The sequence below is a fragment of the Bos mutus genome, chromosome 2 (genome assembly GCF_027580195.1).
Source record: "Bos mutus isolate GX-2022 chromosome 2, NWIPB_WYAK_1.1, whole genome shotgun sequence".
In the NCBI taxonomy this organism is placed as follows: Eukaryota; Metazoa; Chordata; class Mammalia; order Artiodactyla; family Bovidae; genus Bos; species Bos mutus.
Window position 1 is genome coordinate 109,874,990 of NC_091618.1, and position 21,640 is coordinate 109,896,629.

Here is a 21,640-nt window from a genome sequence, read left to right on the forward strand (position 1 = left end):
TCAGACCTCCTGATCATATGTGTCACATTTTCTGACTACTCTGTCCTGGGGAAAATATTGCCAAAGTGTCTTGTTTAATAAGAGAGGGGACTCCATATAAACATCTGACACTCACACTTGAGCCAGAGGGGAGACAGAAGATGGCAGCCTTCAGCAGAGATTTTGCAGCTTGGAATTTAGGCTTTGCTTTAGGATCTGTGGTCTAGGAGCAGGGCTCCAGCTTCCAAGATGATTGAGAGGCAAAGTGAGATCTTGGGGCTGAGGCACCGAGGTGAGAAGCCCCAGCCAGGGCTCAGAGCGTGGAGAACAAGATGAAAACCCAATTGATGGATAATGTGCCTGGTGGGAACTGTGTTACCAGGAACTAGGCAGTATTGCATGGGATGGGAATACCAGACCACCTGACCTGCCTCTTGAGAAACCTGTATGCAGGTCAGGAAGCAACAGTTAGAACTGGACAAGGAACAACTGACTGGTTCCAAATAGGAAAAGGAGTACGTCAAGGCTGTGTATTGTCACCCTGCTTATTTAACTTCTATGCAGAGTACATCATGAGAAACACTGGGCTGGAAGAAGCACAAGCTGGAATCAAGATTGCCAGGAGAAATATCAATAACCTCAGATATGCAGATGACACCACCCTTATGGCAGAAAGTGAAGAGGAACTATAAAGCCTCTTGATGAGAGTGAAAGAGGAGAGTGAAAAAGCTGGCTTAAAGCTCAACATTCAGAAAACGAAGATCATGGCATCTGGTCCCATCGCTTCATGGGAAATAGATGGAGAAACAGTGGAAACAGTGTCAGACTTTATTTTTTTGGGCTCGAAAAGCACTGCAGATGGTGACTGCAGCCATGAAATTAAAAGACGCTTACTCCTTGGAAGAAAGGTTATGACCAACCTAGGTAGCATATTGAAAAGCAGAGACATTACTTTACCAACAAAGGTCCATCTAGTTAAGGCTATGGTTTTTCCTGTGGTCAGGTATGGATGTGAGAGTTGGACTGTGAAGAAAGCTGAGTGCCGAAGAATTGATGCTTTTGAACTGTGGTGTTGGAGAAGACTCTTGAGAGTCCCTTGGACTGCAAGGAGATCCAACCAGTCCATTCTGAAGGAGATCAGCCCTGGATGTTCTTTGGAAGGAATGATGCTAAAGCTGAAACTCCAGTACTTTGGCCACCTCATGCGAAGAGTTGACTCATTGGAAAAGACTCTGATGCTGGGAGGGATTGGGGGCAAGAGGAGAAGAGGATGACAGAGGATGAGATGGCTGGATGGCATCACTGACTCGATGGACATGAGTCTGAGTGAACTCCGGGAGTTGGTGATGGACAGGGAGGCCTGGCGTGCTGGGATTCATGGGGTCGCGAAGAGTCGGACACGACTGAGCAACTGAACTGAACTGAACTGACTGAAGACAGGAGCAGAACCAACAGTAGCACCAATAGGATGGGGACTGAGCGCTGTCGCCTGACGGAGAAACCACACTAGTCCTGAATCTGGGGAAGGTGCTCAGTGTTGGTGGGGTCTATGTAAAGGGGCCTGGTGAACTGTGGGGGGCAGGAATCTAGACAAGGTGATTATAACCTATAGCGGTGCCCTCAGCATCTAGTGTATCAAACAAGGGGCTCAAGGGTAATGGAGGGAGAAAAGATGTGACCAAAATAGCTGATAAACAGGAAGAAGGAAAGGGTCAATACAAATTTCTCTAACTTATGCCTATGTGCAGACTTAGCTTCCACAAAGACAGTGCAAGGAAGCAAGCTGGGTCTCTTGATCGCCTTACTTAAGCACAGTACAATCCCTTGTTCACAATTCCAAAACCCAAAGAACTCGGAAAAATAGAAGTTTTTTTTTGTATTTGAGTCATTTAGCTGCAAGCCCTGACCTTATGTGAACTGATTTGGTGGCAACACATGATCTAAACTGAAGTGAGGCTATTTATAGCCATTATTTGTCCTACTCAGTGTGAATATTCATGTGAATTGCTGCAGATATATTAATGTGTTTGATTACAGTGTGCTGCCCCAGATCCTGCTGGGATGTTATATAACATACAGTAAATGCACTGATTTACTTTTCTACAATTTGATAAAATTCTGAATTCTGAAACATATTTGGCCCCAAGGGTTTTGTATAAAGAGCTGTGAACCTGTATTTCATTTTCATTTCAAATACAGCGTAATTCAAGGCCCCTGAAATTGTTTGTCCAGTCAATCCCTGCTAGCTTTTTGCTATCATCGTCAGAAGGGAGGAGGGGTAAAGAGGTCTAAGAATTCCACAACTCTAAGGATGGCTGTGTTGGAATGTGACCATGAAATTCAGGGCCAGGGATGGAGGACATTTTCTTGCCCCTTTGGTCCCCACTCTGATGTTTCTGCAGTGACTGTAGAATGCAAAAGCAGCCGCAAGTCAAGGGTGGTGATAGTGGGCAGTGTTGAGAGGAACAACAGATATAGCAGAAGGGATGATGCTCTCAGAGGAGCAGAGGAAGAGCCACTTCCTGATATTTGGAAGCCAAACGAAGAGGTGGAAGGCACTGGAGAGCTACAGACATCCTGGTGGCTGGAAACACATTTCAGATGACCCCAGAGAAAGAAACCCAGGAGTTAGGGTTCTCATGATTTTGCTGGCAAAAGCTGACTCCAGAGTTTTCCTTTTCATTCCATTGCTTCACACAGATGCCCTTGACTGACCTTCTCAAAACTGTTGACCTAGAAAACCACACCACATACTCACAAATACGCTTTCCTATACCAAACACTGCTACTGCTAAGTCACTTCAGTAGTGTCCAACTTTGTGCGACCCCATAGATGGCAGCATGCCTCTAAAATGTGACTTGACTTACTCACCAAAGTTTTGGCTTCAAGAACATGTTTGTGTTCTTAAAGTAAGCACAGTATTTAATGGATAGATGTGGGAATAAAGGTACATAATTAATGATAGGGTTGTGGCTTTCAGGATTAAATATAGTATAGAAATTCCCCTCTACTATTGATTTTTCTTTATGGCAGATCCCATTATATTCCCATTTAAATCTGGTTAAGTTTTCCCCAACTCTGAGAATTCTATATGTGCTCATTCTGAGTTGCTTTAGACTTAGAAAAATGTTGGTACTAGAACGGAGGACTCAACACAGTAAACAGTGCCTTTAGTATGCATACGTCAGCTACATAGCAAAAGCATCTTATTGAAATGGCAGAGGAGAGAGAGTCTGAAAAGGTTCTAAAGAACCAGTGAAGGTAAAGAGAAATTAAGTGATAGTGTGCTTTATTACTAATTTAAGATATGGAAAAATGTGATCAGTATTATCTTTATTTAATGACTTGTCCTTACTGGTTTTATTAGTGAAAATATTATATGTTATAGGTGTTCATAGATTCTTTCCTGACCTCAGTCCCTCAATTCTATTTTCCCCATAACATCTGAGATTTTTTTAACCATGAATTTTCCTTTTACAAAATTTTTAGGAATATTACTGTCAAGATTAGGAACAATTATTGTATTTTATATCTTTAGGTAGAAAACTATTTACTATTCCAAAGTATTACCCTTTGGTTATTAGGAACCAGCCTACCAAATGCGATTTTAATTTTCTATTTCATTCTATTTATTCAAATCTCTAATTAAATGTAAACAAAGATACTCACTGGGTTAGAAATGTCTATTTAAAGAGAGAGCCTTACCTTACTCATCTTGGGAAGGAAAAGGGAAAACTATGAAGGATTAAGATCTTCAGATCATAAACTTTTCGTTATTGCTGAAACTGAGATGGGAAGAGGGTTATCTGGTAAATTTTTTTAGCCTGAATTATCTAGATAATTTCTTCAACTTCCATTGTGGATGGAGCCACGGTGCCTTGATTTAAAGTAAACTAAACTAGTTCTTTCTAAAGAATAAATAGGACTAGAAAAATTTAAGTTTTAAAATCTTTAATACCTGGTTCTCATGTAACTGCTGAGCCATATCAGCGTCAATTCAATAATTTAAGTCTTTCTTGGTCCATGATGGTCACCATTCATCAAAGGACCTCATGGCTTCTCATTGTTGCTGCAGGGATCTGAAGGAATTGGTCAGGCTGCAGCCCAGTGATCACAGCTATGTAGACAGGGGACTCTGTGTGTGTGTGTGTGTGTGTGTGTGTGTGTGTGTGTGAGAGAGAGAGAGAGAGAGAGAGAGAGAGAGCGAGTGAGAGCAAGTGCAATAAGTGCTGGGGTGGGAGCAGAGGCAGGCTATAAGTGTCAGGAAGTAGCTTAGTGTTTTTAGATATGTTTCCAGCATTCTTCTTAATTTGGAGACAGCAGAAGAGATTTTAAATTCTGAAATCCTATTAGTAAACCTATTTTGAGGGTTAAAAAAAAAGAAACATCAGCCTGTTTGGTTTTGAACCTTTGGTCGTTAGTGATAATTGACTCATTTACGTGTGTTAGCTAAGCATTTGCCAAAGCATGACTCCTGACAGCTTAGTTATGATAAATTAAACATGATGCTCACATGGATTCTGCACTGCTTTTTATCCAGATGCTAGGACCCTGCCTGATGTTTTTTGTCACCTTTGTAATGTGCAGCTGGCTTTGTAGCGATTTCATTATCAGCCCTTTACCCTTTGGCTAAAGCTATTTGCATAACAAGGTTATCTGGTTGAAGTCCCAGACAGATTTCTATTTTGTCTGGAAGCTCCATTCAGAAGTAGCCTTTTGATAAGATGACAATAATTTTCCTTTACCAGGTTCTCTTTGGTTCTGAAGGACGTCACTTCTCTTTTTAGTTCAAACCAATATCAGGTCTTTGGACTAATCTACAAAAATTCTTTACCAACCTTTGGTCAAAAGGTATCTGTGAGCTGTGCTTTTTCATTTGCCTCTGAAACTTTTGGGGTTTTATTAGAAATTAGATTTAGGACTTCATCATCAATGTCTTTTGAGCCGATTAGTGAGACAATAAAGATGGATTTCTCTTAGTCAAGGGCAAATCCGCCAAGAGTACTATGACTATTCAGCTTCAGACTCATTGATGACTTGAACCACATGATTGCCCACGCACACACCTCTTTCCAGGGCTGGCTGGCTTGAGTAGCTAAGCGTGCAGGTGGTTTCCCGGAGTGAGCATCGTGGTCATGCCTGCCATGTAGTTATGAAATGCTGAGGCAACCTTTCCTATCCCTGCAAATGACATTCAGATGGCTATAAACAGTTGCACTGAATGTTAACAAGGTGAGATCACTCTGAGCTATAAAACTACTAAAACAAATGGGCATTTACATAAATTTATTCCTTAAAAATTGAAACTCAGACCTGGAACATCTGCTTTTCTCTAGGCCTGAATGTTTGTAAAGGTAATCATTTTGGAATGGTTAATTTCTTGACATCGATTGTACTCCCTCCAAGGCAACAATTCTCAGCCCTTCGCCATTCTCCATTTTGCATTTCAAGGCAGCTTAATTCCACATGGCTTTATAGTATCAGTGAACAGCACTCTTGGAATGATAAATATCCTAACTCAGAGACTGATAAGGTTCCACAAATATTCTTGGCTTTTTAAGTCCTGATGGATTCTCAGGTGGCTATGCACAGGGTTAATATCGCCTGAGTAGAAGGATACAATAACCTTTATTTATATTACTTCACGAATTGGTAATTCTAATTAAAATGAGCAGTGGTATCTCTGGTGACAGACTCTTTCCATTTTAGATTTATTTAGCCAATGATTAGCATTATGGTTTCTTGAATTAATTAGCATCTCTTGAGCTATAGGGAATTAGTGAATTAATAAAAACTGATGGAGAAGTTAAAAAAATTCTAATTTAAAAAACTCCCAATTCTCCTGTCCTCTCTAAACATATTGATCAATATATTTATAAATGCAACCCAACTTCTTTCTCATTTTGAAAAACTGAGATTTTTTTTCCCCTTCATGAGAAGAATAAAGCTGTGTGTTTCAAGGTTATATCTCCCTGAAGAGCATCTAATTTTGATTACCTAATAGATCATCTAAAAACACCAAGGACCCGATTCAATCTCACTTATACTCCACCTGTAAACTCAGCTGATAAAATCTGCTTTTCTCATGGTACAAACCTTAGTGTGACTTGAAGTTTGAAACACAGTGTAATATCTGCACATACCTGAAATATACTGTTGTCCTGAGAACTGTGGCAATGAGGAGTTCAGCCTAATCCAAAATAAGCAAATGGCATGGTAAAGTAGGTGCCCCAGACTCTTGTCAGAATATTCTGTTTATTTCCCAACAAATGCACTTGGAACTTGTAAGAGACCAAGTCTGTAGCATACGTCATAGATTTCATATTAGTGCTTGTAGCATATTATGTTAAGTGACTTTTATTTTAATTTTTTTATTAATTTTTTGGAGTATAGTTTCTTTGTAATGTTGTGTTAGTTTCTGCTGTACACCAAAGTGATTCAGTTTTATATATATATCATATATAGCTCTTACTCATGCCAGTGATTCAGTTTTTATATATATATATATGAAAGAGTACATACACTCTTTCTTAGATTCCCTTCCCATTTAGGTCCCCACAGAGCACTGAGGAGAGGTCCCCGTGCTAGGCAGTATGTTCTCATCCATTGTCCATTTTATGTAAGGTAGTGTATATGTATCAATTTCAGTCTCCGAATCCATCCCACCCCTTACCTTCTCTCTTGGTAACCATAAGTTTGTTTTCTACATCTGTGACTCTATTTCTGCTTTGCGAATAAGTTCATCTGCACTATTTTTCTAGATCCACATGTAAGCGATACTATGCAATATTTGTCTTTCTCTTTCTGACTTACTTCACTCTATATGACAATCTCTAGGTCCATACGTGTTGCTGCAAATGGCATTATTTCATTCCTTTTTGTGGCTGAGTATGTGTGTGTGTGTGTGTGTATAGACACACACACACACACACACACACACACACTACATCTCTTTTATCCGTTCCCCTGCTGATGGATATTTAGGTTGTTTCCATGTCCTGGCTATTGTAAATAGTGCCACAGTGAACATCCAGGTACATGCATCCTTTCAAATTATGGCTTTCTTCAGATATATGTCCAGGTGTGGGATTGATCCAGCAATATTTTTAGTTTCTTAAGGAAACTCCATACTGTTCTCCATAGTGATTATACTAATTTACATTCCCACCAACAGTGTAAGAGGATTCCCTTTTGTCCACGCTGTCTCCAGCATTTATTGTTTGTAGATTTTTTTTTTGTTAGATGACTTTTAGATAAGGTTAGTCTGAATTTACCATCTATACCATTTATTCAAAAAAAGAAAACACATGCTTGAGTTTCATAACGTACATCAAAAAGAATCTGCAGTTGAAATAGACAAGTGATAGTCGGCAGTGAGCTGTGTGCATGGGCTAGGGGTGGAGAGATGGTGGCATGGCTCACACATCTGTCCATGTCCTTTCATTCTCAGCCCTTCCCCAAGAGCAGCTGGGCTCATCATCAAGACGAGGCAGCCATGGGAGAGCAGTGTGTGCTATCCAGCAGTGTCACTTAATAGCTCTGTAACCCTGGGGAAAGTATTTAACCTCTCTGATCCTTGGTATTCAGTTGTCAAATTGGGGCTGAGAATACCTGTCTCAGAAGGTTACTGTAAGGGTGACATTATATAATGTATATGTAGAACCTGGAAGATAATTATAATAGTAACTAACATATATAGCTCTTACTCATGCCAGGCTCTGTTCCCTACACTCATCAGTTCACTCAGTGCAGTCAATCAGTCGTGTCTGACTCTTTGCAACCCCATGGACTGCAGCACACCAGGCCTCCCATTGCCAACTCCCAGAGTTTATTCAAACTCATGTCCATTGAGTTGGTGACGCCATCTAGCCATTGCATCCTCTCTCGTCCCCTTCTCTCCTGTCTTCAGTCTTTCCCACCATCAGGGTCTTTTCCAATGAGTCAGTTCTATGCTTCAGGTGGCCAAAGTATTGGAGTTTCAGCTTCAGCATCAGTTCTTCCACTGAATATTCAGGACTGATTTCCTTTAGAATGGACTGGTTAGATCTCCTTGCAGTGCAAGGGACTCTCAAGAGTCTTCTCCAACACCACAGTTCAAAAGCATCATTTGTTCACGGTGCTCAGCTTTCTTTATAGTCCAACTCTCACATCCATACATAACTACTGGAAAAACAATAGCTTTGACTAGGCAGACCTTTGTTGGTAAAATAATGTCTCTGCTTTTTAATATGCTGTCTGGGTTGGTCATAACTTTTCTTCCAAGGAGCAAGCATCTTTTAATTTCATGGCTGCAATCACCATCTGCAGTGATTCTGGAGCCCCCAAAAATAAAGTCTCTCACTATTTCCACTGTTTCCCCATCTATTTGCCAAGAAGTGATGGGACCAGATGCTAGATCTTAGTTTTCTGAACTTTGAGCTTTAAGCCAACTTTTTCATTCTCCTCTTTCACTTTCATCAAGAGAATTTTTAGTTCTTCATTTTCTGCCATAAGGGTGATGTCATCTGCATATCTGAGGTTATTGATATTTCTCCCAGCAATCTTGATTCCAGCTTGTGCTTCATCCAGCCCGGCGTTTCTCATGACGTACTCTGTATATTCGTTAAATAAGCAGGATGACAATATACAGCCTTGACATACCTCTTTCTCTATTTGGAACCAGTCTGTTGTTCTATGTCCAGTTCTAACTGTTGCTTCCTGACCTGTATACAGATTTCTCAAGAGGCAGGTCAGGTGGTCTGGTATTCCCATCTCTTTCAGAATTTTCCAGAATTTGTTGTGGCCCACACAATCAAAGGCTTTGGCATAGTCAATAAAACAGAAGTAGATATTTTTCTGGAACTCTCTTGCTTTTTCGATGATCTAACGGATGGTGGTAATTTGATCTCTGGTTCCTAAATCCAGCTTGAACATCTGGAAGTTCACGGTTCATGTACTGTTGAAGCCTGGCTTGGAGAATTTTGAGCATTACTTTGCTAATGTGTAAGATGAGTGCAATTGTGCAGTAGTTTGAGTATTCTTTGGCATTACCTTTCTTTGGGATTGGAATGAAAACTGACCTTTTCCAGTCTATGGCCACTACTGACTTTTCCAAATTTGCTGGCATATTGAGTGCAACACTTTCACAGCATCATCTTTTAGGATTTGAAATAGGTCAACTGGAATTCCATCACCTCCATTAGCTTTGTTCGTACTGATGCTTTCCAAGGCCCACTTGATTTCACATTCCAGGATGTCTGGCTCTAGGTTGTGATCACACTATCGTGCTTATCTGGGTCATGAAGATCTTTTTTGTATAGTTCTTCTGTGTATTCTTGCCACCTCTTCTTAATATCTTCTGCTTCTGTTAGGTCCATACCTTTTCTGTCCTTTATTGTGCCCATCTTTGCATGAAATGTTCCCTTGGTATCTCTAAGTTCCTTGAAGAGATCTCTAGACTTTCCCATTCTATTGTTTTCCTCTATTTCTTTACATTGATCGCTGAGGAAACCTTCTTATCTCTCCTTGCTATTCTTTGGAACTCTGCATTCAAATGGGTATATCTTTCCTTTTCTCCTTTGCCTTTTGCTTCTCTCCTATTCACAGCTATGTGTAAGGCCTCCTCAGACAACCATTTTGCTTTTTTGCATTTCTTTTCCATGGGGATGGTCTTGATCACTGCCTTCTGTACAATGTCATGAACTTCCGTCCATAGTTCTTCAGGCACTCTATCAGATCTAATTCCTTGAATCTATTTGTCACTTCCACTATATAATCATAAGGGATTTGATTCAGACTTAAATTGAAGAAAGTAGAAAACCACTAGACCATTCAGATATGACCTACATGTCATATACTTTGCTTAATCCTCACAGTTCTGTAAAGTAGTTCTAATATTATCCCTATTTAATAGAAAGTGAGGTCAAAAGAGGCCATGTCCCAAGACCACAGCTGTTAAGGAGTAGAGCTGGAATTTCAACCCCAAGAAGACTTGCTTCATGTGCATTTGTGCCCAGCCAACAGTGGCTATTATTTTTATGTTTCGTAATTGGCCATATCACCGTTCTGAAACTGACTTTTGAAAGTGTCACTGGCTCCTTCCTTTTCCCTGCCATCGTGGGATGTGTGGTTGATTCTGTTCTTCTCACAAGACTTTCAGGATCAAGTAATTCCTGGCCAAGAAACAAAAGCAGAACTGTCCAATCCCCCAGTGGATTCTAATAGGAAAACTAGTCTTAAAATCAGGTACAACTCTAAGAGGAGCCAGTGGAGAAGAACCAAGCTGGGTCTGTATGCACTTGCATATACTTCTTACCACATCAAGATGAAGACATCACCACTCTCTGGAGAGTTGGGCATTTGTGAGAAGTAGGGAGGGATATTATTTTTCTTTTTGTTTCTTTGCCTCTGTACTAGTAGGTTCAGTAATAAATGTGTGAAACCTCTAGTTTAGGAAAAAGAAAGTGTCAATGACCTCATTTTTGACACCTCTGGAATCTGTTGTCCAATTTCTGTTTATTTAGACTTCAGCTTGCCGACTTCCACAGCTCAGGACACACACACACACACACACTCCTCAGCTCCCTTCTCAAGGGTGCAGGCCCTTCAAGCTCAGCCTGGGGGAACCAGCCCTAGCAGGAGTCACAGTGCTTGAAGCGCAGACAACCTTAGCTCCCCCCACATCCCAGGGCATACCTCGTACAGGCTGAGCACTTCTGTCTCCGCTGCAGCCGGCCATGTGTTTCTACATAAGTAGGGAGCAGTGGGACAGGAAATTGTTGCCAGGACCCTGGAAGGCAGAACCCACAGTGCATGGCACCTGTCTGTGAAGTGAAGTGAAAGTTGCTCAGTCATGTCTGACTCTTTGCCACCCCATGAACTATACAGTCCTTGGAATTCTCCAGGACTGAATGCTGGAATGGGTAGACTTTCCCTTCTTCAGGGATCTTCCCAACCCAGGGATCGAAGCCAGGTCTCCTGCATTGCAGGCAGATCCTTTACCAGCTGAGCCACAAGGGAAGCCCAAGAATACTGGAGTGGGTAGCCTATCCCATCTCCAGCAGATCTTCCCAACCCAGGAATCAAACCAGGGTCTCCTGCATCGCAGGCAGATTCTTTACCAACCGAGCTATCAGGGAAGCCATGGGAGGAGACAAATGCTACAGACAGGGAAGAGTTAAACAGGATGCCACTATTTTTAGCATGGGGAAGGGTCTTTTTAGAGAATATATGTTGGAGAGATTAAGAGCTTAGCGTCTGAAATCAGGTTGTAGTCTAGCATTGCCACTGAGAATTTTCACCTTGAACAGGTTACTTAACCTCTCTGAGCCTCAGTTTCTTTATCTGTAAAATGGGAGTTCTAGTTAGCACTTAACCACTTGAGATTAAGACTGCTGTGAAAGAAAATCCCAAATAACAGTGGCTTAAATAAGGTAGATTTTTATTTCTTTTCACATAAAGTAAGCTGGGTGTTAAAACTTGCATGTACTGCTGGTCTGGCAGGGCACGTGGCACCCACCCAGACTCCTGCCCTCGTGCTGCCCATTAAGTGTTGTTTCATTCCCTCATGGACCAAGATAGCTGCTGTAGCTCCAACATTTATGGGCAGATGGAAGGAGATAAAAATGAAAGTTTCCTTCCTTGAAGAAGACTTTCTGGCAAATCCATACGATATATTGTTAACTGCAATTTATCACGTAGCCACATCTAGCTACAAAGGAAGATAAGGAATGCAGTCCTTGAACAGGGCAGCCACAGGCTCAGGTTGGTACCAAGGTGCTATCCTTATGGCTCGTGAAGAGCATGTAGACAGGTAGTAATCCACAATTAGGTTCTTTATGGAGTGTTGAAAGAAGTGAGGTACAGACTGAAAGTTCAGCAAATGTAAGTGGTCACAGTGAATTTTGTAACTCACAACAACAATGATGCCAACAGATGAGGGAGTCAGGAAGTAGATCCAGGTGGTGGATGTTGAGGAAAGCCAATCGTGACCCCCACCAGGGCTGACCTGTGGGCTGGGAGAGATGAGATTGTAAGGATAAGATGGGAAAATGGAGTGGCCTGGTTGATACCCTTCCTGGGTCTTCTCCCAAGGGCTGTGATGGTCTTCCAGTTTGATGCTAAGCCCCAGATTCTTGCCTGCTTGCTCCTCCATTCTGAGGACACTATAGTTTCCATTGTGAAGTTTCCACCGGCTATGGTGAAAAAAACACATCTGGGTTGGGATCAGTAAGTGTTTTAATTAGAAATGGAAATGAAGGCTCATGTTGTAGTACTACATTCTTCCAGCCTACTGATAATTTCTGGCAGGGTTAAAAATAGCAGATATCACCCTTTGAGGGTGATGAAGAAAGGGCTGGTTTTTGTTGTTGTTTGTTTTTAAGTGGATTCAAAATTTATAACAGTGATTTTAAATACGGTAAGTCATCATAGATACTTTTGATCTTTCATCTCCTTCTAGGTATGTGTGTGACTTCTGGTGACCCCTCACTATTTTTATTTGAAACTTGATCAAGTGTGTGATATAGCTATCATACTAGGTTAATGAGTGGGGGGAAATATCCCATAATTGATTTTTTATGTGAAGGACTATTGATTGGCTTTTTGAAAGAAGAATTTTATTTAAAGTGTTCTATATTTTAGTGATTGAATTCCAGTTGAGCTATTTCAAATCCTGAAAGATGATGCTGTGAAAGTGCTACACTCAATATGCCAGCAAATTTGGAAAACTCAGCAGTGGCCACAGGACTAGAAAAGGTCAGTTTTCATTCCAATCCTAAAGAAAGCAATGCCAAAGAATGCTCAAACTACTGCACAATTACACTCATCTCACACGCTAGTAAAGTAATGCTCAAAATTCTCCAAGCCAGGCTCCAGCAATACCTGAACCTGAACTTCCAGATGTTCAAGCTGGTTTTAGAAAAGGCAGAGGAACCAGAGATCAAATTGCCAACATCCGCTGGATCATCAAAAAGCCAGAGAGTTCCAGAAAAACATCTATTTCTGCTTTATTGACTATGCCAAAGCCTTTGACTGTGTGGATCACAATAAACTGTGGAAAATTCATAAAGAGATGGGAATACCAGACCACCTGACCTGCCTCTTGAGAAACCTATATGCAGGTTAGGAAGCAACAGTTAGAACTGGACATGGAACAACAGACTGGTTCCAAATAGGAAAAGGAGTATGTCAAGGCTGTATATTGTCACCCTGCTTATTTAACTTCTATGCTGAGTACATCATGAGAAACACTGGGCTGGAAGAAGCACAAGGTGGAATCAAGATTGCCGGGAGAAATCTCAATAACCTCAGATATACAGATGATACCACCCTTGTGGCAGAAAGTGAAGAGGAACTAAAAAGCCTCTTGATGAAAGTGAAAGTGGAGAATGAAAAAGTTGGCTTAAAACTCAACATTCAGAAAACTAAGATCATGGCATCTGGTCCCATCATTTCATGGGAAATAGATGTGGAAACAGTGGAAACAGTGTCAGACTTTATTTTGGGGGGCTCCAAAATCACTGCAGATGGTGATTGCAGTCATGAAATTAAAAGATGCTTACTCCTTGGAAGGAAAGTTATGACCAACCTAGATAGCATATTCAAAAGCAGAGACATTACTTTGCCAACAAAGGTCTGTCTAATCAAGGCTATGGTTTTTCTAGTGGTCATGTATGGATGTGAGAGTTGGACTGTGAAGAAAGCTGAGTGCTAAAGAATTGATGCTTTTGAACTATGGTGTTGGAGAAGACTCTTGAGAGTCCCTTGGACTGGAAGGAGATCCAACCAGTCCATTCTAAAGGAGATCAGTCTTGGGTGTTCTTTGGAAGGACTGATGCTAAAGCTGAAACTCCAGTACTTCGGCCACCTCACGCGAAGAGTTGACTCATTGAAAAAGACTCTGATGCTGGGAGGGCTTGGGGGCAGGAGGAAAAGGGGACGACAGAGGATGAGATGGCTGGATGGCATCACCGACTCGATGGACATGAGTTTGAGTGAACTCTGGGAGTTGGTGATGGACCAGGGACCCCTGGCATGCTGCAATTCATGGAGTCACAAAGAGTCAGACACAACTGAGCGACTAAACTGAACCGAACTGATATTTTAGTGAATAGTGAGAATTCTTCCTTTCAGTGGAGGCCCAAAACTTAAACTCTTAGACTCAGGCAGTCTTCCTCACACAGGTGCAGTAAACGTGGCCTTGATCATCCCGTGATATGGGTTGAATTGTGCCCCTAAAATTTCATATGTTGAAGTCCCAACTCTCCATATCTCAGAATGTGACCTTATTTGGAAATAGGGACATTGTACCTGTAATTAGTTGAGATGAAATCATATTAGAGTAGGGTGGATGCCTAATTTGGTGTAACTAGTGAAATTCCCTGGTGGCTCAGATGGTAAAGAATCTGCCTTAAATGTGGGAGACCTGGGTTCCATCCCAGGGTCGGGAAGATCCCCTGGAGGAGGGCATGGCAACCCACTCCAGTATTCTTGCCTGGAGAATTCCATGGACAGAAGAGCCTGGCAGGCTACAGTCCATGGGTCACAAAGAGTGACCTCTAAAAGGGGGAATTTGAATTCAGACACAGCCAGAGAAAATGCCATGTGAAGATTGGAGCTATGTTGCCACAAAGCAAGGAACCACCGTCAGCTACAAAAGAGGCTTGAGTAGATCCTTCTCTAGCACCTTCAGAGGCAGCATGGCTCTACCTATCTTAAATCTTGATCTCAGGCTTCTAGGCTCCAGAACTGTGAGAGAATAAATATCAGTTTGTGGTACTTTGTTACAGCAGCCCTAGGAAACCAATATAGCCCATGACTTGGTGGTTGAAAGTCAAGTGAAAGTGTTAGTCACTCAGTCGTGTCCAACTCTTTGTGACCCCACGGACTGTAGCCCACCAGGCTCCTCTGTCCATGGAATTCTCCAGGCAAGAATACTGGAGTGGGTTGCTATGCCCTTCTCCAGGGTGTCTTTCTGACCCAGGGATGGAACCCGGGTCTCCTGCATTGCAGGCAGATTCTTTACCATCTGAGCCACCAGGGAAGCTTGGCTTTGTGGTTCAATGTCTTCAAGTCATTTGTTCTCTCCAGGCCTCTGCTTCCTAAGTTGTGGATGAGGATAGCAATGTCTACCCATCTACCAGTGAGGATAGTGTAAAATCCTTTAGTACCCACAACCTCAGCACAACCTCAAGTATTAGTATTACACCACAGAGTCATAGTGTATTTTCTTCCTTTACTTTCCTTCCTCCCTTTTTTCCCTTTCCTTTTTTAAAAAAAATGTCTCAAATGTTAAGGGTTTGTGTTAAATTCCTCTTCCCAAGCCTATTGACCAATAGTAAAAGAGGGATGTTTTTGTACTTGTCAATGATTTGCTGGCCTTTATTGAGAACTTCAAGAACCAAATATACTTTTTGCTCTAAGATTTCATAGTCACATGTGCTTCTCTGAGAGGAACAACTTACAATAGAAAGAGATGACCAGTTGGTGTCATCCTGCATCCCAGCACTAACCACCAGATCACCTTTTTAGAATGCTGTGTTAGAAGGATTCAGAGGCTACATCCAGGATAGAGGATCATGATCGCTTAGTGATATTTGCTGTGAACTTGAACTGGGTAACTTGTACCACTGTAGATCTTTTTAATTATGACCAGGGTCTCTGCTATGTGAAAATCTTTGTTCTTGGCAAAACTCATTCCAAAGCAAAGAAAGTTTACCCTCAACTAAATAAGATATAGCATAAAAGATACTTGAGAGTTAAAATAAAATTAGTTGAATAAATTTGGAATTGTGTATGTGAGAAGCACAGACATTAATCATGAGGAATTATTTAAAGCTTGTCATGTGTCACAGTGAAGTGGATTTTACATGCGCTGTTTCTGTGACTCCTCACTGCTGCCATATGAGGCAGGTCACTACTCAGATCCAGGGCTGAGCACCTTAGGGATTCAGTGACCAGCCTGTGCTCTCGCAGCTGGACCTACTAGAAACTGGCAGAACTAAAATTCAAACCCAGTTCTGCATCATAGTACAATATCTCTTCTGAGTCTCATGATGCTGCAGCGTGTGTGTGTGTTTAATGGATGTGAAATTCACATAACATAATATTAACCACTTTAGAGTGAATAATTCAGTGGCATTCGGTACATACACAATGTTGTGCAACCACCACTTACACCTAGTTCCAAAACATTTTAATTATTACAAAGGAAGCCCTGTACCCACCAAGAAGTTACTCTCTATTTCCTCCTCCCCTCTAGCCCCTGGCTGATACTAATCTACTTTCTACTTCTGCTTTCTTGATGAATTTACCTAGTCTGGATATTTCATATAAATGAAATCATACTACAGGTGACCTTCTGTGTGTTTTTGAGATTCGTTCATGTTGTAGCATATATCAGTATTTCATTACTTTTTTATGGCTGAATGATACTGTATGTATGTTTTTGAGGCAGAATGTCAACAGCCACTCCACCGCCCCGAAACACACCTTTTTCCATGTGGAGATATGAAGAGGACCCATGTCTGGCTGCTCAGATTTCTCCTGTACTTTCCCTTGTCATTCCATACATGGTACCAAGGGTGACCAGACTGTTGAATACTTGTCAGAATCACGCTTCTTCTTCCCCTGTACCCATATAAGTTAGGAGTGTTTGGACATGGTCTTTTGTCCACCTCATATCCATGGCCAAAGCACCCAGAGCCTCTGGAGGTGAGAGCACTAACTATAGTATAGGATATGTGGTTTCCCCTATCTCCTCCCAACTTAGGCTGGTAGTTTTGCTATCTGGCTTCTTATGGGTGCCCAGAATATTCCATCATACAGGTCTCTGGTGTTCCTAGGTGATGACTCAGCTTTGTGCTATAATAGGGCAAGAGCTTCCATGCTACTCTCCTTGGTTCTACAACTGCAGTCATTGGAAACCATCCCTCATAAGTCAGCATCTTTCCAAACCCCTAAACTGCTCAAGTCATGCCCTCCTCACAATCATACTGTGGCTTTGCATTACTGAAAGAATACACCAAGGCTCTTCAGTACACTAAGCCATTCAGAATAGACTGTCTATGCAATAGCATTTTCTCTTCCATACTCTTTGCATTTTCTAGCAAAGTTGAATAAGTGGGCCATCCCCTGCCTCCTTAACTTGAATTAGGTCCCCTTTCCTTCATGCTTTCATGTCAGCATGGTACCTTTGACAGATCTTCATAATAAGGAAGGGAGAGCAGCAGGTCAAGCCATTCGGAAATTATTGGTTTGTGTGTCTATCTCCCCACTCACATTTTGAGTACCTTGGGAGCAGAGAATGTCTTTCTGTTTTGTATCCTCAATATCTGGCTCAGTTTCTAGCACATGGCAGGAATCATAAACATCAGTTCCTTCTGAAGAAACAAGAACCCTAGAGAGGAGGTGCTATCTTCAAAATTATGCACAGCATATGATGGACCTGGTTAGAAGTTGGATGTTATGACTCATAATCTTTGAACAGTCTCTTCTAGCCAAAAATATAACATTAGGAAGATTATGAGAGGTGTAAAAGGTAGTCAGATTCACTCTCCTAACATACATATGGGCTTCCCTGGTGGCTCGGTGGTAAAGAATCCACCTGCAATGCAGGAAACATGGTCTGGATCCCTGAGTCAGAAAGATTCCCTGGAGAAGGAAATGACAACCCACTCCAGTATTCTCCCTGGAAAATCCCATGGACAGAGGAGCCTGGTAGGCTACAGTCCATGGGGTCGCAAAGAGTTGGACACAACTGAATGACTAACAGCAACAAACAACATACATATACTTTCCCAGAGCAAAAATAAAATTGCAACAGTTAGAAACATGATAGGATTGGTAAAAGTGAATGATGACAACTACATAGTTGCCTGTGGATTATTTTTTGTTTGTTTTGGTTGCTTTGAATATATGGAAATAACATCAAAACAAATCCCTTCCCCAGCACTCTTAGTGGTTATTACCCTCCAACAACTTCTGCCCGCTCCTCTCCATTTCACCTATTCCCTTTCCCCTGACCCCAATCCACTGCTGCTATTCCCACCATACATCCTTCATCATTTGGTTCAGAAGTCCAGGAGACGTTGAAGAGGAGCCATTTCTGAACCCAGGATTAAGAGAAAAAGCTATGTTCTCATAGCACGTGATGTTTCAGGACCATGATCAGTGACATGACATTCTACAGAGCTGGCAATTTCCTTTCTTTTCTGTTATTTTAAATTGATGTATGGGCTCCCTAGGTGGTACAGTGGTAAAGAATCTGCCTGCTAGTGTTGGAGATGCAAGACACTTGGGTTCAATTCCTGGTTTGGGAGGACCCCCTGAAGTAGGAAATGGCAACCCTCTCCAGTATTGCCTGGAAAGTGCCATGGACAGAGGAGCCCGGCAGGCTACAGTCCATAGGGTCACAAAGAGTCAGACATGACAGAGCGCCACCACCACCGCCACTGCCACCATGTCGTTGATTTACAGTATTATATAGGTTTCAGATATATAACACAGTGATTCAGTTTTTTATAGACTGTACTTCATTTAAAGTTATTACAAAATAATGGCTCTATTTCCCTGTGCTGTATAATATGTCCTTGTTGGTTATTTATTTTATATATGAGAGTTTGTATTTCTTAATTCCACACCCCTATCTTGCCACCTTCCCCCTTTCCTCTTCCCACTGGTAACCTCTACTTTGTTCTCTGTATCTGTGAGTCTGTTTCTTTTTAATATGCAGACATTTTTTTTTTATTAGATTCCACATGTAAGTGATAACATAGAGTATTTGTCTTTCCCAGTCTGACTTATTTCACTAAGCATAATTCCCACTAGATCCATCCACATTGTTGTGAAAGGCAGAATTTAATTATTTTTTATGGCTTAGTAATATTTCATTGTATATCTATATATACCACATCTTCTTTATCCACACATCAGTTGATGGACATGTAGGTTGATTTCTTATATTAGCTATTGTAAATTATACTGCTCTGAACTTTGGAGTGCATGTACCTTTTTGAATTAATGTTTTAATTCAAATTTTCTTCAGATGTGTATCCAGGAGCGGAATTGCTGGATCATATCAAACGGTAGTTCTATTTTTTGGTGTTTGAAGAACCACCATATTGTTTTCCACCATGGCTGCACCAACTTCCTTTCCCATCAGTAGTGTACTGGAGTTCCCTTTCCATCTTCACCATTTGTTGTTTGTAGACTTTTTGATGATAGACATTTTGACAGGTGTGAAGTGATATCTCATTGTACTTATTTGCATTTCTCTGGTGATTGGCAATGTAGAGCATCGTTTTCTGTGCCTATTGGCCATCTGTATATATCTTTGGCCAAATATCTATTCAGATCTTCCGCCCATTTTTACTGAGGCCTTTTTTAAAAACTGAGTTGTATGAGCTGTTTATATGTTTCAAATATTAACCCCTTGTTGGTCATATCATTTGCAAACACTTTCTACTATTCCATAGATTGTCCTTTCATTTTGTTGAGTATTTCCTTTGCTGTGCAAAATGTTTTAAGTTTAATTAGGTCTCTTTTCTTTATTTTTGCCTTAAGAGACAGATCCAAAGAAAATACTGCTACAATTTATGTCAAAGAGTGTTCTGCCTATATTCTCTTCTAGGAGTCTTATGATTTCTGGTCTTACATTTAGCTCTTTAATTTTAGTTTTATTTATTTTAAATAAATTAAAATAATAAATTAAAATAAATTTTAATTTATTTTTATATATGATATGAGAAAATGTTCTAGTATCTATTTCTTCACTTTTAACTGGCCAGTCTTCCCAGCACCACTAATTGGAAAGACTGTCTCCACCATTGTATATTCTTTGCCTTAGATTAGTTGACCATATATGCATGAGTTTATTCCTGGCCTCTCTATTTTGCTCTATTGATCGATGTGTCTGTTTTTGTGCCAGTACCATGCTGTTTTGATTACCATACCTTTTCTTATGTCAAGGAATCTGATGGCTTCAGCTTTGTCCTTTTTTTCTCAAGATTGCTTTCTCAATACAGGGTCTTTGGGTACTCTGTATTAATTTTAGGATTATTTATTCTAGTTCTAGTGAAAAATTCCTTGGGTTTTTTGATAGGGATTGCATTAAATCTGTAGGTTTCTTTGGGTAGTATGGATATTTTAACAATAGTAATTCTTCAGCCCAAGAACATGGGATATCTTTGTGTCACCTTCAATTTACCTCATCACCGCTTTGTAGTTTTCAGAGTACAGGTCTTTCACCTCCTCGATTAATTTTATTCCAGGGCATTTTATTCTCTTTGATGTGATTTTTAAATCTGTTTCCTTGCTTTCTCTTTCTGGTAGTTTATTATTTGTGTGGTGGTGGTTTAGTTGCTAAGTCAGGTCCAGCTCTCACGACCCCATGAACTGTAGCTGCCAGGCCCCTCTGTCCATGGGATTCTCCAAGCAAGAATACTGGATTGGGTTGTCTTTTCCTTCTCCAGGGAATCTTCCTGACCCAGGGATCAAACCCAGGTTTCCTGCATTGCAGCAGGTTCTTTACCAACTGAGCTACAAGAGAACTAATTTTATTTTGGGAATTTTCTATATATAATACCATGTCATCTGCAAGTATTGACATTTCTACTTTTTCCCTTCCAGTTTGGATGTCTTTTATTTATTTATTTTTGTCTGATTGTTGTGGCTAGGACTTCCAATACTGTGTCAAATAGTGGTGGTGAGAACGGGTATCCTTGTCTTGTTCCTGAAAGGAATGGCTTTCAGCTTTTCACATTAGGTATGATGTTACCTGTGGGTTTGTTTTAAATGACCTTTCTTGTGTTGACGTATGTTTTCCTACTATACCAGCTTTGCTGAGGGCTTTTTGTGTTTTTTTTAATCATGAATGAATGTTGGGTTTTGTCAAATGCTTTTTCTGTGTCTACTGAGATAACCATGTGATTTTTATACTTTCTTTTGTTAATGTGGTGTATCACATTAATTTGTGAACATTGAATCCCTGGAATAAATCACTTAATCATGATGCAGGGTTCTTTTCATATACTGTTGAATTTGATTCATAAGATTTTGTTGAAGATTTCTAATTAGAGATATTGAACTGCAATTTTCTCTTTTTTGTAGTATCTTTGTCTGGTTTCAGTATCAGGGTAATGGTGGCCTCATAGAATAAATTCGGAGTTTTTGTTCCATCTTCTTCAGTTTTCTGGAATTGTTTGAGAAATACAGGATTCAGTTCAGTTCAGTTCAGTCGCTCAGTCGTGTCTGACTCTTTGCGACCCCATGAATCGCAGCACGCCAGGCCTCCTTGTCCATCACAAACTCCCGGAGTTCACCCAGACTCACGTCCATCGAGTCAGTGATGCCATCCAGCCATCTCATCCTCTGTCATCCCCTTCTCCTCCTGCCCCCAATCCCTCCCAGCATCAGAGTCTTTTCCAATGAGTCAACTCTTCGCATGAGGTGGCCAAAGTACTAGAGTTTCAGCTTTAACATCATTCCTTCCAAAGAAATCCCAGGGCTGATCTCCTTCAGAATGGACTGGTTGGATCTCCTTGCAGTCCAAGGGACTCTCAAGAGTCTTCTCCAACACCACAGTTCAAAAGCATCAATTCTTTGGCACTCAGCCTTCTTCACAGTCCAACTCTCACATCCATACATGACCACAGGAAAAACCATAACCTTGATTGGACGAAC

At 40.9% G+C, this 21,640-nt stretch overlaps 1 protein-coding gene across 1 annotated transcript in view; it reads left to right on the plus strand.

Moving 5' to 3' along the window:
* Nucleotides 1–21,640, plus strand: part of MYO3B (myosin IIIB) — a 444,395-nt gene that overhangs the window by 125,095 nt on the left and 297,660 nt on the right.